General features: G+C 38.0%; 1 pseudogene; it reads left to right on the forward strand.

The window, feature by feature from the left end:
• LOC149750669 (uncharacterized) overlaps positions 1-9,452 on the forward strand; it is a 47,562-nt pseudogene extending 38,110 nt beyond the window's left edge.
• Positions 9,453-13,161: the final 3,709 nt, after the last annotated feature.

Here is a 13,161-nt window from a genome sequence, read left to right on the forward strand (position 1 = left end):
TTCCCTTTCAGCAAAAAGGAAAGGGAATATATCATGCCAGTTATTTCTGGACCTCAGAGTTTCTGAGAAAAATCAGCTGATAGTCTTATGGTGATTCCCTTATATATGAGTCTTTGTTTTTCTCTTGTTGCCTTTAGAATTCACTCTTTAACTTTTGCCGTTTTAATTCTGATACGTTTTGGTGTGGGTCTGTTTGGATTCATTTAGTTTGGAAACCCTCTGTGCTTTCTGTTCCTGGATATCTGTTTCCACCTTCATCTTTGGGAAGTTTTCAGCCATAATTTCCTCAAATACATTTTCATTCCCCTTCTCTCTTTCTTCTCCTTCTGGGAACCTTATAATGTAAATATTCATTAACTTCATATTATCCCAGACATCTCTTAAGCTGTTTTCATTTTTAAAATTTGTTTTTCTTTATGCTGTTTTGATTGGGTGACTTCTGTTATTCTATCTTCCAGATCACTTATGCCTTCTTAGTATCACCTAGGCTGCTGTTTATTCCATCCTTTAAAAAATATTTCAGGTGGGTGGTTTGTTGAATCTGTGGATGCAGAGCCCACAAATATGGAGGTCCATCTATGTCCATCATTTCTGTGTATTTCTGTAGTATATGTTCCTTTAAAGAAAATTGTTTGATTTAGAAATATATTAGTGAGTACATATCTAATTTTTCTAACTCCTGCCCTATTGCCTTACAAAGAAGTTTACCTAGTCATATTCACAACCATGTATGAGAATATGTTTTTTCTCCCCTTTTGCTAACACGATGGCTTTTACCTACAATTTATTTTGGCCAACAATTAACTTCTTATTGAGAGATTTCCTCAAATGTGTTTACATTCTTTGGTTTACCTTAAGTGACATCCTGGAAAAGCTGAAATGAATATAATCTTTCTCTGTTCTCTTCTATTTTACGCTGCACCAGTCTCTCAGATAATGTGAGCCAAGTGAAGTACAAACCTATCACTGTTGCTGGGTGGATGCTTCTGGCTGCTGCATTCACACTTTATTCTGGATTTTGAGGGTGAGGGATGGATTCACCAGAGAGATTTGCAGTTGGGTTGACTTGACTTCCTTTGACAGAAAGCCCAGGCCACAGCAAATTGGGAACTCACTCACTCTGAGGAATGAGGTCTCCATGATTGGGCATGAGCAGAATAAAAATGGAAAACAGAGATATTTAAGTTTAAATTCTCATTAGGATAGGACTTTTAAAAACTAGATCTTTTCTTTTTTATGGCCAAAATAAGAGGTGAGATTGCATTCAAAGAGCTTTGTGGGAAGTTAATGACAGTGGCTGATCTATTGTTCTCTTTGAGTTGGATCTCTATTCTGCTAACTGGTACTTGCTATAAAATCTTGTCTGGTGAACTCAGGAGAACAGAGAGCTAAGGGAAAAAAACCTGCCATAGGAAATAGAGATAGATGATGGATTCATAGATAATGTTACACGATGTTAAGTGTTGTACCTCTGTAGTCTTTGAGAGGTTTGGTTGTTAACAATAAAGGGACATTATTTCAGTACCTGAAGTTTTCTTCATAGTGTCCTACATGTTACTAGGGCTTGAAAATAGTCACATGAAGGTGAGCACAAGTTTTTACTGTGATTCTTTTGTTTTGTTTTGTTTGTTTGGATTTGGTTTTGTTTTGCCTTGTTTTTCTTTACAGGGATTTGCATACATATTTGTAAAAATTAAAAAATCAGGAGAGTACAGATAAGCATCTAAATTTGTTCCTGATCACTGCATATTAACAGATTACAAAGAGTGGTTTAAAGCAACACACATTTGTTATCAATCTTCTATATATCAAAAGTCTGGAATGACATGGCTGTGTACTCTGCTCACAGAATTGGCCAGTATATCCTCCCCCCCCGAATAGGGTTGATATTGACCACATCATGGTTCTGACCATCTCCCATGAGGGGTTGCCCTCATAGTCTCATGCTCCTCTGGGATCCTCTTTATTGACCTGAATTCTATCCCCCATGATTTATTTCAGCTCACCTGAAAGAAAGTGGCTCAGGAGAAAGCCTAGAACTGTGGAGCCCCAGAACTGATCTCTGTCATCTGTTTCTTCAAGAAGTAGAGAAACAGAGGTCTTCATAAAGAAATGATCCATATGAGGGCTGAGATGCTCCAGCGATTAGAGCAGAGGAGAAAACCTAAAAGACAGTGGAGGTACTAAAAGCCCAGACTGGGAAAGCAGGGTCCTCTTTGTTTTTCATCTCAGGTGGGGACCCTTCTTGGGAAAGGGTACATTTCCTCTTGAGAGGCCACCATGAAAAGGGACTTGTTTTGATCCAGCTGAGTCATTCTTGTTTCCACTAGGCTTTTGGGATCTACATTCTAGACTTTCTTTAATGGTCGGGCTTTTTCCTTGCATGAGAATCTCCCTGGAATTTTAGTCTGAGATGCAATTTTTGGGGCCTTATCCCCAGAAGTTTTTAACAGGCCCTGTAGTGACTGTAATGTAGCATTCTATACTGTGCAGCTAGTGCCCAGGGATTGGAACCCTGTCTGCTGTATGATATCACAGTTACTCATCTAAGGGTAATACTGCCTTCTCTGTTTTACATTATATATTCTTCTCTGTTACACATGAGATCACTATGTTCAAAGAGAGTAATGAAATCATCATATGAAGTGTACTTGGTACTTGGTGGAGGTGGTATTTGCATCTTGGACTGCTTTTCCTAGGACTGTGCTTTTATTGCTTTAGCACTGACCTAGGGTAAAATATGAATGGAAATATAGTTGGGACTAGAAGACATTGGTAAAAGTTAGTTACTCTTGGTACCTGGTATTTATGTGCTTGACAAATATTTACTGAATATTCTATCTGGCAGGCTCTTGAGGAGGCAGTGGGGAGGAGGGATGAACAAGGCACACAGAGTGCCTGCTCTCAGGAAGATGACCTCTAGCACAGGGGCAAGATGTGTTACAGGGAATCACACACACACACACACATACATATATACATATACATATATATATATATATATATATATATATATATACACTGTGATGTATTTAATACTCATGTGTTCCTTGGTTCCATTGGCTCAGCAGGATTGAAAACTGATATAAATATAGGACTACTGAAGAGTGATAAAAAATTATTTTTAGGAATGATCCTTAGATATTTTTGTTTTAATGGTGGAAATATGTATTTTGATCCAATGTCCCCTGACACTCAGCCATTGTTGGTTTCTGGTGCTTACGGATAGAAAAGATTGTGGCCAAGACTTACTTGTGTGGTGGCTCTGCTGCCATCAAGTGGTGTGGGAACTTGGGAAAATCTCCGTATTTCTCGGGGTGTTATTTTCCTCATCAGTAAGATAAGGTTGTTATTCAAATTTTCCAAAGTCCCTTCCTGTTCAGTTTTTTTCTGAGTGGGTGAGGGACTGAGATGTGTGTTAAATGTGCCCTGGGAACTGCAGGCAGTTCCTTGTTTGTGTATCTCCTACAGGGACCTGAACTGAGCCCACACACTGAAAACACAGAACTGAGGCAGGAGACGGAAGAAAGAAAATCAGCAGGTTTGGAGGATGAGAAAAATCCAAAGAAAAGCAAGGTAATGGTGGAGGAGGTGGTTGCCAAGGAAGGTGAGAATAAGGACCAGCTGAGTTCAGAAAAGTCAAGAGAAAGTGAGGAATGCACACAGCATCATCCAGGTCCTCAATGAGCAGCCTGAGCTGAGCAGGGAGGACTGAGAGAGTAACTTACTGCACAGTGAACTTGTGCACCTGCCAAGGAGATCCACAGGACGGATCAGGGCTGGTTTATACTGCTGGGAACACCAATTCCAGGAGGAGGAGGATGGGACCTTGATGCTCTGCCCTAGACCCCCCAAACCTCAAACTTGGAACTGCCCACATAGTGGATGCCCTCCAAGTAAGTGTGCATTAAAACAGATAAATAATGTTTGGAGAAGAATTACTCATTCTTACCAGGGACCAGGCTAAGGGGACCCTTGTTTCTAAAGCAGAGATAGTAATAATATTCTTCTGCATTTACAGTTTGGAAGGCTTTATACACGACATCTCTTAACTGTATGTTGAGTGCTTAATTTGCCTTATGCTGTGTTAACAGCTTGGAGTTCAGATATCAGTAATATTTCCATGAGGAAATTAAAGCAGTGAGAGGAAGAATACAAGTGCATAGTGTCAACAAAATGTGATGGCCCTTCTCAGTTGGGGTGTTGAGGCAGCCTAGAGGATGGGAGGGGAGGCCAAGGACATCTCTTCCTAATGACAGAGTGAACCATTGAGAGGAATCCCTGAGGATAGTCGTGTCTTCATCAGAGTCACCACAGGTGAGTGTCCTAGGACAAGGATAGTGTAGGGAAGGCTCCTCTCTAAGGAAGAGGTTTGCTACATCCTGGGAGAAAGCAGAGCATCCTTGACAGGACAGTTGGGCAGGAATGTAGTTGAGATGAGTGGAGATTTGCAACCATGTTTACTCAGTCAGTGAACAAATGTTGCCAAGAGCCTCCTCAGTGCTTGACTCAGCGCCAGGAGTCATGCACACAGAGATGAATAAAATATTATCCCAAATTTCATGGAGTTCTCCATCTAGTAACAACAAAATCATGAGAAGTGTAGTGGTGGTGGGTTCATCAGACAAAGTGGTCAGTGCTGGCTAGGCCTGACCTCTTGGATGGTCCTAGTCTTCCTTCTGTTTTTTTTTTTCCAACAGCTGCATGGTCTCTTCTGGTCCAAGAACCCTGGTTCTCAGTTAGCTTTGAGCCTCTCAGGATCCAACTAACACCTGGACTCCATGTTGCCTCAAAGCAATCAACACTGCCAAGGTCTCCAGAGAAAACTGCTAATATCAGTAGTTACTGACTATGTCCTGGCCAGCTGGAGAGATAACGAGGCAAGTTTGATATGTCTTATAGTACCACTCTTTTCATAATGATTCGTGGTTAATGGTTTTCTCTCTGAGAATTTAGATACTTTCCAGACTTCAAGATTCTCTCAATATCAAAAATAATTTGAATATCGACTATATTCCTAGAATTGAAGAACGTGGTGTTTTAACCCCAATTTTTAGATCAAATAACTAAAGTAAAAAAGGAGTAAAGCAAATTCCAAGTTTGCAGTGAGACTGTAGGATGGTCTGGGACTAAAATCCTGGTTTTTGATATTCAAGTGTTTGAAAAACCCAGTGACTTCTGTTCTCTTGAAAAAAACTAACCTAACACTTCCTAATTCCCTCCTCTACTTGTCCTATCAAGTTCTATAAAATATAACATTTCTGCTCATCTAGATAACTTGGATTCTAAATTAGTTGAGCTCCATGAAAACATTTACTGAGCCCTTATGGGTAAATCATTGCTAATTCCACTGGGGGATACAGAAGGTGGGTGTATAAATCTTTACTGAAAAGAGTTTAAAGTGGCGGTTCCCAGCTCAGCCTGGGTATCTGTAGGTGAGAACATCAGTAGCAGACACCAATAGGCTCATCTTGGTCAAAGGGAAGGTATGAGCAGGAGCAATGACAGCGCCTGGCTTTCTATTTCCTGAAGAGTCAGGTCAAAAGCATCTAGAGAGTCTCCTGCAGAAAGTGTCCTGGCTGCAAACTGTCATCTTTCACTGTCAGGAATCCTTAGTATGGGCTCCCGCCTTGTGTTTCATTTCATAGATTCTATTTAGATTTTAGCAAATTCAAGAGAAAAGGCAGAGGGATAGACTTGAAAAAATGAATAATGTGTGGTTGGACAATGACTCTAAAAAATTAAGGTTCCACTTAGTAAGTGAGGTTTTAGGGAATACAATGCATGGGTGGGGTTTAGTGTCATGTAGTGAGAGAACATTTACTGCATTTAGCGCATCTAATGACTTGCGAAGGCGACAGGTTCCTCAAGTGAACCAAATGATGGCCCTACCTACCAAATAAGAGAGAGAGAAACTCACTTCCTTTGGTCTTACAGAAACAGGAGGTCCTTTAATGCACTTAAATAAGTCAGGAATTTCTGGACATGGATGGCTAACATCTGGTCCACAGGATCCCAGACACATTATCTTGGTGCCTGCTTCTTTACAAGGCAAGTTCCAAGGGAAGGACCACAGTTACCCCCTCGTGGTCTCCTGGGGAAGACACACAAGGATCCCTTTGTTCATGCTAGGGTAGGTCTGAGAAAACCCTCCAATCTGTCACATTCAGACCAAATGAAAGTTCATAGAAGTTAGTGGGGTCCCAGCTTCACCGACTCCACCGCGAACTTCACATCCACCACCACATGCTCTTTGTCTTGGATGAGATTTCCGCCAACATAGTCAGGCTTTGGAGGGGGGAAAAAAGCCACAACTGAAAAACAAGAAAGAAAACAACCTAATCTAAAAAGAATAGTACCTGTGCAATTTTATGGACATCACGGGAACACTTCTAGGGTTCTAATTTGGCTTTGTCTTGATTTGCTGTTCTAGATTGTGCCTTTTTGTAGTGTCTTAATTTTACTAAACTTTGTTGACATTAGAAAAGGTGCCTTTTGTTGTTGTTTTGTTTTTCATTCCAATAATAGTTGACACCTAAGTTAACAGTATTGTGACCAGCAGAATAATGACCCCCCAGGATGTCCCTGATGCAATTCGCGGAACTTGTGAGTATATTACATCACATAGCAAAGGAAACTTTGCAGATGTGATTAGGATAAAGACCTTGAGATGAGGAAATTATCCTGGACTGTTCAGGTGGGCCCCATGTAATTACATGGGGCCTTAAAGGAAGGAGGTAGAAGAGAAAGTCAGAATGATGTGTCATGAGAAGAACTCTAAAAACTGCTGTTGCTAGTTTTGAAGATGGAGGAAGGGGCCACAAGCCAAGGAATGTGGGTCGCCTCTAAAAATTTTTTAGAAAAGGCAAGGAAACAGATTATTCCCTAGAGCCTCCAGAAGGTAAGGCAGCCTTGTTGATCACTTGATTTTAGTCCAGTGAGATCTTTGTTGGATTCTTAAACTATAGCACTGAAATATAATAAATGTATATTCTTTTAAGCCACTAAAGTTATGGTCACTTGTTACAGCAGCAATAGAAAACCAATTCAACTGTCTCGTTCATTCACTTTAGCAGTAATAAACCCTGTATAAATTCTTCAGATTGTTTGTCTCTCTTAGGCTGACAGGTCAAGAGATATTTGTACATGTTTGAAGCATTATATTAGGTAACAGCCATTTTCTTTCCTTTCCATTTTTTTCTAGGGGACTCTCACCCTGTTTCCTGCACAGGACCCAGTATGGTTCTTATTTGAATTATGGCAAATTTGAAGACATTGGTGGTCATGCAGGTTGATTTATTTTTTTAAGAATGGGCTCTTTCTCTGACACATAGAAGGAAAGAATATAATTTATGAAAAGTTAAATATTGGAGAATCCTCCATTTAAAAGATATATTTTTAGCAACATTGTTTTTTATTAGGGTGAAGTATTACTTTTCAAGGAGTGAAATGCAAGAATGGCTTTTAAGATTTTCCCCCAAAATAATTTGTGACTGGATCCTGACCAGATGTGAGATTTATATGATTTATATGTTGTTGCTTTCATAAATATTGTGTCCATAAGATGAAGTTCTTAGAAGCAATATTTGAGTTTTCTATTGATTACTGATGATACCATCAATGCCTTCCAGCCCTGGCAGCACAGAGATTTAGGAAGAATTGCTGGGATGCTTGAATAACCGCAGGGCAAGAGGTCCTCACATTTGACTACTTTGTCTTTAAGTAACGCTTCATAGATTGGCTGACTGTTCATCCATTCTGCTGATTCTGCCAGTGAGTTCCTCTGTACTGACAGCTAAAAGCATAGAAAATACTTAAAACAACCGAGTCTAAAATCAGAAGTCAAGGTCACTCCATCTACTATGAAAGTGGGGCATGTCTCTACCTCAGGCCTGAGTCTGTTGATGGATGTTTTGTTATTGTTGTTGTGGTGGTGGTTGTGATGATCGTGGTTGAGTTTTTTGTTCAGGTTGTTGTTTTAATTTATTACTGCCTCTAGGATATAATTGTGGAGTTATAGCTTTATTTTAATTCTGGAAGGCAAAAGAGCATAACTGAAAACTTTTTCCCAAGGACTGTTTTAAGATCTTTACGTCAACGTTTATGGTGAGGCTTATAAACTTTTCAATTAAAGTTTCTTAATTAAAGGAAAACAAATTTATTTATAGTTTTGTTTCAATGTTACAGAATTATATGTTTTAAACTATGGTATGCAGCCCACCTGCATCAGAACCACTTGGGGGTGCTTATATGAAACATGCAGATCTAGGGCCCCATACCAATTAAGTCTCTTGGGATTGGAGCCCAGGATGTAGTTTCTACAATTTCCATAGCTGATTCTAAGGCATCTTACATTTAAAAGCCACTTCTTTTATATCTTTACACTGGTGGTTCTTACAAAATGACAGAGAGAAAAACATTCTTTTAAACTTAGACTTCAAGCATTAGACCATGAGCTTCTTTTTTAATTCTATTTTTAAATTCTTTGTTCTATTTCCACCCTTTTAAAAAAATCTTAGGCTACTAGCTATCATATGATTAGCGCTCCAAATCCTTTATAGTTATAGGAAGAATATTGGTCTGAAGTCAGACACCATGGTAGTAAATGACTTCAAATAAAGTCAACAAGTGAATTGTTATAATATCATTCTCATTAGAAGCATATAGCCTGTTCCTAATCAAATTACCTTATAATTGTCAAGTTGTTCCCTTGACAAAGCTGTTCCTAGTATTTTCCCACAAATGGTACTAAGCTGACTAGCTTGTAATTATTTACTCCAGCTAATATTCTGTCTTTAAATAATGTTATATAAAATTTTCCAGACCTTGGGTATTTAGTATGCTACAAGATACTTTGCTATTTGGGATTAGGGATGCAAAGACCATATATTGATATTATTCACTATCCTTGACTCCCTAGAGTCCAAGTGAGTGCTTGAGTCATAATAGGTGCATGATTAGCACTTGTTTTCCCTTGTCACTTTCTTTCTTTCATCATGTGGAGTTGGAACTCAGAGACTGACTACATGTACGTTATGTTGCCCCTTGGATCTCAAAATGTCACCTATATTTTCCCACTGAGCCCATTTCCAATGCTGTAACTCTTCTCATGGTTCCCCTGTAGTAGAAGGCAAGAGATATATATTAATATTAATAGCTGCAGGATGTTAGATATCCTGACAGGCTCTTATGTATGTTATATCATTTTTTCATCCCAGCAGTGCTTTTTTTTTTGAAAAAAAAATATAGTTGATTTACAATATTGTGTTAGTTTCAGGTTTACAACAAAGTGATTCAGTTATATATAGGTGTAATTTTTTTCAGATTATTTTCCATTATAAGTTATTACACTATATTTAATATAGTTACCTGTGCTATAGTGTAAATCCTTCTTGCTTATCTATTTTATGTATAGTAGTTTGTATCTGTTAATCTTATACTCCTTATTTATCCCTCCCCTCTTCCCTTTTCTTTTATGTAACCATAAGTTTCTTTTTTATGTCTGTGAGTCAGTTTCTGTTTTGTAAATAGATTTATTTGTATAATTTGTTAGATTCCACATATAAGTGATACCATATAATATGTCTTTGTCTGACCTATTTCACTAAGTATAATAGTCTCTAGGTCCATCCATATTCCTGCAAATGGCAATATTTCATTATTTGTATTGCTGAATAATATTCCAGTGTATATATACACTACATCTTCTTAACCTAATCATCTGTTGATGGGCACTTGGGTTGTTTTCATGTCTTGGTTATTGTAAATAGTGTTGCAATGAACATTGGAATACATGTGTCTTTTCAAAGTATGTTTTTCTCCAGATGTATGCCCAGGAATGGGATTGCTGGATCATATGGTAGCTCTATTTTTATTTTTTTAGGAACCTCCAGACTGTTTTCCATAGTGGCTGCATCCTTTTACATTCCCTCTAACAGTTTAGGAGGGTTCCCTTTCTCCACACCCACACCAGTATTTATTATTTGTAGACTTTTTGATGATAGTCATTCTTATTGGTGTGAGGTGGTACCTCATTGTAGTTTTGATTTGCATTTCTCTAATAATTAGCAATGCTGAGCATCTTTTCATGTGCTTATTGGCCATCTGTATTTCTTCTTTAGATAAATGTCCATTTAAGTCTTCTGTCCGTATTTTGGGTCCTTCAATATCAAGTTGTATGAGCTGTTTTTATATTTTGGATATTAACTCCTTGTCAGTCATGTTGTTTGCAAATATTTTCTTCCATTCTGTAGGTTGTCTTTCATTTTGTTGATGGTTTCCTTTGCTGTGCAAAAGCTTTTAACTAGGTCTCATTGGTTTATTTTTGCTTTTATTTCTTTTGCCTTGGGAGACTGATCTAAGAAAATATTGCTACGATAGATGTCTGAGAATGTTTTGTCTATGGTTTCTTCTAGGAGTTTTATTATGTCATGGCTTATATTTAGGTCTTTAATCCACTTTGAGTTTGTTTTTGTATACAGTGTGAGGGAGCATTCTAACTTCACAGATTTACATGAGGCTGTCCAGTTTTCTCAAACCACTTGTTGAAGAGACTGTCTTTTCTCCATTGTATATTCTTGCCTCCTTTTTTGAAGATTGACTGTAGGTGTGTGGGTTTATTTCTGGGTTCTCTACTCTGTTCCATTGATCTATATATTTGTTTTTGTGCTAATACCATGCCGTTTTGATTACTGTAGCTTTGTAGTATTGTCTGAAGTCTGGGAGGGTTATGCCTCCACTTCTATTCTTTTTCTTCAGGATTGTTTTGGCAATTCCGGGCCTTTTCTGGTTCCATATAAATTTTAGGATTATTTGTTCTAGTTCTGTTAAAAATGTCATGGGTATTTTGACAGGGATTGCATTAAATCTGTAGAATTGCTTTGGGTAGCATGGTGATTTTGATGATATTAATTCTTCTAATCCAAGATCATGGGATAGCTTTCCTTTTCTTTGAATCATATTCAGTTTCCTTAATCAGTGTTTACCATTTTCAGTGTATAGGTCTTTCACCACCTTGGTTAAGTTTATTCCTAGGTTTTTTTTCTTTTTTGGCAGGATTTTAAATGAGATTTTTTTTTCTTTCTCTTTCTGATATTTCATTGTTAGTATAAAGAAATGCAACAAATTTCTGTATATTAATCCTGTATCCTGTTGCCTTGCTGAATTCATTTATTCTTATAGTTTGTGGAGTCTTTTGGGATATCTATATAGGCATCTACAAATACTGACAGTTTTATCTCTTCCCTTCCAATTTGGAAATATTTTATTTCTTTTTCTTGTCTGATTGCTGTTGCTAGGACTTACAATACTATTTTGAATAGAAGTGGTGAGAGTGGGCATCTTTGTCTTGCTCCTGAATTTAGTGGGAAGGCTTTCAGCACTTCCCCATTTGGTATTAGGTTGGCTATGAGTTTGACATAACTGGTTTATTATTATGTTGAGGTATGTTCCCTCTATATCCACTTTGGTGAGTTTTTTTCATGAATGGATGCTGAATTTTGTCAAATGATATTTCTGAATCTATTGAGATGATTATGAGTTTTTGTCTTTTCTTTATGTGGTGTATCACATTGATTTGCATATGCTGAACCATCCTTGAAACACTGGAATGAATCCATATTAATTGTGGTGTATGATCCTTTTCATGTGTTGTTGGATTCAGTTTGCTAATATATTGTTCAGGATTTTTGCATCTATATTCATCTTTATTTTTTTTGCCGTGTTGCATGACTTGTGGGATATTACTTCCCCAACCAGGGGTTGAACTTATGCCCTCATCAATGAAAGTGTGGAGTTCTAACCACTGGACCAACAGGGAATTCGGAGTAATTTTGTTTTATTTTATTTTTTTTACATCTTTATTGGAGTAGAATTGCTTTACAATGGTGTGTTAGTTTCTGCTTTATAACAAAGTGAATCAGTTATACATATATATACGTTCCCATATCTCTTCCCTCTTGTGTCTCCCTCCCTCCCACCCTCCCTATCCCACCCCTCCAGGCGGTCACAAAGCACCGAGCTGATCTCCCTGTGCTAGACAGCTGACTCCCACTAGCTATCTACCTTGCGTTTGGTAGTGTATATATGTCCATGCCTCTCTCTCACTTTGTCGCAGCTTCCCCCTCCCCCTCCCCATATCCTCAAGTCCATTCTCTAGTAGGTCTGTGTCTTTATTCCTGTCTTACCCCTAGGTTCTTCATGACAGTTTTTTTCCTTAAATTCCATATATATGAGTTAGCATACGGTATTTGTCTTTCTTTTTCTGACTTACTTGACTCTGTAAGACAGACACTAGGTCTATCCACCTCATTACAAATAGCTCAATTTCGTTTCTTTTTATGGCTGAGTAATATTCTATTGTATATATGTGCCACATCTTCTTTATCCATTCATCCGATGATGGACACTTAGGTTGTTTCCATCTCCAGGCTATTGTAAATAGAGCTGCAATGAATATTTTGGTACATGACTCTTTTTGAATTTTGGTTTTCTCAGGGTATATGCCCAGTAGTGGGATTGCTGGGTCATATGGTAGTTCTATTTGTAGTTTTTTAAGGAACCTCCATACTGTTCTCCATAGTGGTTGTACCAATTCACATTCCCACCAGCAGTGCAAGAGTGTTCCATTTTCTCCACACCCTCTCCAGCATTTATTGTTTCTAGATTTTTTGATGATGGCCATTCTGACTGGTGTGAGATGAATCTCATTGTAGTTTTGATTTGCATTTCTCTAATGATTAATGATGTTGAGCATTCTTTCATGTGTTTGTTGGCAGTCTGTATATCTTCTTTGAAAAAATGTCTATTTAGGTCTTCTGCCTATTTTTGGATTGGGTTGTTTGCTTTTTTGTTATTGAGCTGCATGAGCTGCTGATAAATTTTGGAGATTAATCCTTTGTCAGTTGCTTCATTTGCAAATATTTTCTCCCTTTCTGAGGGTTGTCTTTTGGTCTTGTTTATGGTTTCCTTTGCTGTGCAAAAGTTTTGTAGTTTCATTAGGTCCCATTTGTTTATTTTTGTTTTTATTTCCATTTCTCTAGGAGGTGGGTGAAAAAGGATCTTGCTGTGATTTATGTCATAGAGTGTTCTGCCTATGTTTTCCTCTAAGAGTTTGATAGTTTCTGGCCTTACATTTAGGTCTTTAATCCATTTTGAACTTAT

Source organism: Delphinapterus leucas, chromosome 1, assembly GCF_059928025.1.
Source record: "Delphinapterus leucas isolate spDelLeu-1000000601 "Yukka" chromosome 1, BTC_Dleu_Yukka2, whole genome shotgun sequence".
In the NCBI taxonomy this organism is placed as follows: domain Eukaryota; kingdom Metazoa; phylum Chordata; class Mammalia; order Artiodactyla; family Monodontidae; genus Delphinapterus; species Delphinapterus leucas.